A 6,000-nucleotide genomic window follows, 5' to 3' on the forward strand; every position below is an offset into this window, starting at 1 on the left:
CCCTCTCATGCTCTTTCTCTCTCTCTCTCAAATAAAAACTACCGTACCATTCAGATGTTTAGTTCTTACCAAATCTGTTACACACCTACACAGGCAAAATGTGTAGCAAGAGTATATTCCATTTGCAAAACAACATGCCAGGAACAACCTAAAACTCCATCAGTGGGGAACTGGTGAACGAAACTGTTGTACAACCCTCTAAAGCAATACTATGCAAGTGTTTAAAAGAAAGTATATGTATATTTGATGGAAAGCTGTCCCTGATATTATCTGAAAAACTTAAGGTGCATAACAATGCATACAAAATGATCCCACTGTTGTTTAAAAATGTGAGTACTGGAGGAAAAAGTCAGGATGTTATCAAGCAGTTAACAGCAGCTAGCCTGAGGAGAGAACCGGTTAGGGTTAATGAACAGTTGAACTTTACACACTTCTGTATCATGCGCCTTTTTTTTAACTTCAGGCACACGTCTAGCTTTTTTTATATATATAAACTACAAAAATGGGGCGCCTGGGTGGCTCAGTCGTTGAGCGTCTGCCTTCGGCCCAGGTCATGATCCCGGGGTCCTGGGATCGAGCCCCACATCGGGCTCCCTGCTCCGCGGGAAGCCTGCTTCTCCCTCTCCTGCTCCCCCTGCTTGTGTTCCCTCTCTCGTTGTGTCTCTCTCTCTCTGTCAAATAAATAAATAAAATCTTTAAAAAACAAAAATTTAAAAAATAAACTACAAAAATTTGTGATCCTGACCAGTACTGTGTGAAACAAAATATTGTGAAATAAATACTTTAAAAATAAATTATGTTTTCGTGTCCGGAAGGTATGAGGAGGGAGGAGACAAAACCTAAATTAAGATGCAGGAACACTTAACACAAAAAGTACCAAGTACCTTTGACAGATACTTGTTCGGGGTGGAGGAGCTTCCTAACCAACACAGAGCTTTCCGGATGACAGGAAAAAAGCAACAGCATGTTCTACGGGTGTTGCTTTAAAAGAGCGGTTTTCAAAATCAGGGATGCACAAGAATCAGCGGGAAAGTGCCGTTTAAAATACGCATTCCCGAGCCCCATCTCCGGACGTTCTGCTTGGGCGGGTCTGGGTGTGGCCCCGAAATGAGCCCTCTTCAAACAAGCACTCAAGTGTCTCTGACACAGATGGTGTGCAGCCCTGAAAGTTACTACTTTCAAATCTTGAGACACATCGATGTCATTCTTCCCCCCTCCCTCTCCGGCCACCTCTTTCCTCCAAAGAGCCTCAGTACGTTTCTAATGCTGCGTCCAGTTAAACATCGTCCACCGACCATTTCGACTCCAGGTGTAACCTGATGGCCGAAATGCTGCAAGCACGTCACTCCACCTCCATTTTTACCTTCCTCGGGGCCTCAGCGCATAACCCTTCCCCCACCAGCCCTTCTTCCGCCCGGCGCGACCATCCCAACGCCGCCACCCACGCCTCAAGCTCCACCTGCCCGCTGCCCCAGATCCGAGGCCCGCCGAACTGGCCACACCACCGCCCGCTCCCCGCTCTCCACCTCCTGTCCCCAGCCGCCAGGGACCCGGCCGCCGAAACCCAAGAGCCACACCTTAAGGCCGCTCCATGAGTCGCTCCCCCGCCGAGCCCGGGGGGGGGGAGGGGGCGTCAGTCACAGGCCCTAAGGCCTCAGCAGCATTTTGAAACGGCGAGTAGTGAGGGCGCAACTTCCGGCCTCCTGAACCCGTCTCGTACCAGAGCTTCCGGTGAGGCCTCCGGAAACCATAGAGGCTCCACTGGAGGGCTAGAGAGGTAGAAAGGCTGAGCTCTCCCTACCATAGAGTAGAGCCCAGTCCAGAGAGAGAGAGTCGCAGGTCCGGGACGACTGAGTTTTGAGGTTTCTAGAGAAATCGTTTCAGGAACTCACAGAGTCTGATGGTATTCACAGACGTGTCCTAGGAGATCAAAAATCGAGGAGGGGAGAAACCTAATAGCATAGTCAGAGGCAGCCTTTCGCTGTTCCAAAAAGCGCCATTCCCACTGTTGCTCAAGGTTAACTTACTCTTACTCCCCAGAGGTGGTGGCTGGAGAGGGCAAACAGCATGTTAGTGTTGTCGCTAATTGGGGGAGATAGGATTAGAATATACACGAATAACTCAAGATACGTGATAAATGCTGAAAGAGGTGCAAAGAACCAGGAGGTGGAGCTTCTTTGGATCGTACAGCCTGATAAAAGCACCTGCAACAAATCGCAGGTTGGCCGACTTCCACCTCGGCCGATGCCAAATGGTATTATCCCTCCCAAATACCTCATCTCATTTATTTCAGGATGATTCTAAATGTTAGAGGATTTTCTGAGCTGAAGTATGTGACTTTGCAATTTCTACTGGTTTCAGTTATACACTTGGTAGAACAGAGTAAGGAGTCATTCTTTGTAATATGAATACTATTCAGTCATTTGAAGACAGTTCCCATGTTCCATCCCTAACCCTGTCCCTTGTTTTTCTGCAAGCTAAAAATCCCCTCACAGCCTTCCAACTATTTATTACTTGACATGGCTTCAAGCCACCCTGGTCACCATGTTCTGAATAAGTACTTGTTGGTCCTGTTTAAAATGTGGCTCCCCGGACTGGGTACAGACTCATGTTAAATAAAATGGGGCAATGACCTCCCTTAATTTGCACATTGCACCTTGCTCTATTTCTGGCATTAACCTTCCGCATAGCTGGGAGATCCAGATTTCTGTAAATGAGCTGAAGAATTCATTCCTTTTTCACAGTTGTTCTGAAAGAGCTTGAAGTCAGCAACCACCTCTCTCAAAAAATAAAGGGGAGGGGCTTTTTTAGATGAACCACTCTCAACTGTTTCTCCTCTCTTTTTTGTGCAATTAATTTTAGTGTTGTTTTTTTTTAATTCCCAAACAGTAATTTGTATCTTTTAAATAGCATCCAGTTAGTTTAGATCTCTTCCTCCTGTCTCCTGGACTCTTGGAATTATGATCCTGTCCGGCAACTCATTTTGTTTAAGATCAACAAACATTTGTTGAACACCTACTGTGTGCCAAGCAACAATCTAGAAGATTCCAAAGCAAGTAACGCCTGGAATCTGTCTAGTGGAGGAGTCAGTCCAGGTAAAGAGAATGTGGTAAGTGTGGTTAACCTTGCCTGGAAGGTCGAGAGAGATTAGCTCTTTCACTTTTGCATTTTGCAAAATTTTGATCAACATATTTAATTTGCCTTTATCAAAAGTCTTGATAAATATGTTGAATGGTTAAGAATAGAGCTTTCCCCTCATGTTTGACACTGATTCGTGATTAATCATTCATCTTCAAATGTTCTTAAACCACTACTGATCCTACCTAATAGTGGTCAATATCTGGCAACATTTCGCTATCCTTTCCTAAGGAGTTCATAAAATTTCATCAAATGACTTGCTCTAATGAAAATAAACCATAACTAGAGCATTTCTTCTCCTCATCAAGTAAACTTACCAAAAAGAAAATGAAATTAGCTTAACAAGCTCATAACTGACTCAGTGATCACCACTTCCTTCTCTAAGAACGATACTCAAAAACCGTTTATTTAATAAAGAGACAGGAAATCTGGGTTTAGTCTAGTTATTTCTAGAAACCAGAAAGTTACACAGTTCTTCAGTTTCACAGTCTGTAAATAAAATGGCTAAACCAGATGATTTTTCTAGAGCCCCTCAGAGTTCTAAGGGAACTAGAAGTCAATGTTATTGATCTATAGTCTTTCTTAAAAAGTTATAATGAACTACTTCACACGTACAAGGTATAAAGAAGAATATAATCTCCTTTTCCCCACCACTCTTCCTAAAGAACAATACTTTACCTATTACAAAAAAGTTTCCTATAGTCTATTCTCCTATGGCATCTCCCTCCTTCAACTCCAAAACGAACTATTCTGAATTCGGTATTTACCCCTGCCATGCACTTCCTTAGACTTTAGGATTTATATATGTATATATTCCTTAAAAATATTTTATGCTTTTAAAATGTTTATAAATGGCATCAAACTGTATGTATTCTACTACAACTTGCATTTTTGCTGATCATTTTGAAGTTTCACAATGTTAAATCATGTATAGTTGATTTTCAATATTATTTAGTAATGTATAGTAATATATTGAATTGTGTAATTGTTATATAGTAATTGTGATTTTTTTTAATATTTTACTAATTTATTTGACAGAGAGAGACACAGCGAGAGAGGGAATACAAGCAGGAGGAGTGGGAGAGGGAGAAGCAGGCTTCCCGCGGAGCAGGGAGCCCCATGCGGGACTCGATCCCAGGACCCTGGGATCATGACCTGAGCCAAAGGCAGACACTTAACGACTGAGCCACCCAGGCGCCCCAGTAATTGTGATTTTCTAGGGCTACTATCACAAAATACCACAGACTGGGTGACTTAAACAATAGAAATTTGTTTTCTCACAGTTCTGTGTGCTAGAAGTATAAGATCAAGGTGTTGGCAAATTTGGTTTCTTCTGATACCTCTCCTTGGCTTGTTGTACGTGGCTGCCTTCTTGTTTTGTCCTCAACACTTGGTCTGTAAGTTGTCTGCATCCTAATCTCTTCTTATAAGGACACCAGCCATAATGGATTAGGGCCCACCCATAGGACTTCATTTTACCTTCATCACCCCTGCAAAAGACCTGTCTCCAAATAGAGTCACATTCCCAGGTGCTCAGGGGTTAGGTCTTCAACACAGTAATCTGGAGGTAGGGGGACACAATTCAGCGTGTAACAGTAATGAATGCACCACAATTTTTTATTCATCTCCTCCTTTCATAAATACTTAGGTGTTTCCAATCGTTTGCTGTTACAAACAATGCTGTCATCGACTTCTTGTACTTGTGCACTCTAGGGAGTAGAATTATTGGGTCACAAACACATTGTCAACACTACCAGATCATAACACAGTGCTCTCCAAAGTGTTTGTAGATGTATACACTCCTGATGGGTGTGTATAAGATTCTATTGCTCACATTATAGACAATAGCCAAACTATGGAAAGAGCCCAAATGTCCAATTACTAATGAATGGATAAAGAAGATGTGATACACACACATGAGAATATTATTCAGCCATAAAAAAAAAAAAAATGAGGGGCGCCTGGGTGGCTCAGTCGTTAAGCGTCTGCCTTCAGCTCAGGTCACGATCCCAGGGTCCTCGGATCGAGCCCCACATCGGGCTCCCTGCTCCGCAGGAGGCCTGTTTCTCCCTCTCCCACTCCCCCTGCTTGTGTTCCCTCTCTCGCTGTCTCTCTCTCTGTCAAATAAATAAATAAAATCTTTTCTAAAAAAATGAAATCTTGCCATTTGCAAAGAAGTGGATGAAGCTACAGTGTATTATTGCTAAGTGAAATAAGTCAGTCAGAGAAAGACAAATACCATTATGACCTCACTCATATGTGGAATTTAAGAAAGAAAACAGATGAACGTATGGAAAGGGGGAAAAGAAAAAAAGAAGAGAGGGAAACAAGCCGAAAGAGACTCTTAACGATAGAGAACAAACTGAGGGTTGATGGAGGGAGGTGGGTGGGGGGTGGGCTAGATGGTGATGAGCACTGGGTGTTGTGATGGACCACTGAATTATACTCCTGAAACCAATATTACACTATATGTTAACTAACAAAATTTAAATTAAAAAATAAATAAACTAGAAGTGCCGCAATTAAAAAAAAAAGATTCTGTTGATCTACATCTTTGCCAATCCTTGGTATTGTCAGATTATTAAAAAAAAAAATGTGATAGATGTGAGAATTTCTCATGGTGGCTTGATTTATATGGTGGCCCATGATTATTAGTAAGGTTGAACGTTTTTTCGTATTTATTGACCATGGTTACTCACCTGTGAATTGCCTGTCCATATCTTTTGCCCATTTTTCTGTTGGTTTGTCTATTCCTTACTGATTTATACGAGTCCTCTATGTAAACTGGATATTAATCCTTCTTGATTATATATATCACAAAATAAATCTTCAAATCTACAACTTGTTTTCACTTTTTAAATG

At 42.2% G+C, this 6,000-nt stretch overlaps 1 protein-coding gene across 4 annotated transcripts in view; it reads right to left on the reverse strand.

Moving 5' to 3' along the window:
* MDM4 (MDM4 regulator of p53) overlaps positions 1-1,689 on the reverse strand; it is a 38,538-nt gene extending 36,849 nt beyond the window's left edge. For all 4 annotated transcript variants that reach the window (XR_004680217.1, XM_035010240.1, XM_035010239.1 and 1 more), the window contains exon 1: positions 1,578-1,689. The gene's annotated coding sequence lies outside the window, so the exon portion shown is untranslated. The remainder of the gene's footprint in view (positions 1-1,577) is intronic.
* Positions 1,690-6,000: the final 4,311 nt, after the last annotated feature.

The sequence above is a fragment of the Mirounga leonina genome, unplaced genomic scaffold (genome assembly GCF_011800145.1).
Source record: "Mirounga leonina isolate KUSES-001 unplaced genomic scaffold, KU_Mleo_1.0 Mir_154, whole genome shotgun sequence".
Taxonomy (NCBI): Eukaryota; Metazoa; Chordata; class Mammalia; order Carnivora; family Phocidae; genus Mirounga; species Mirounga leonina.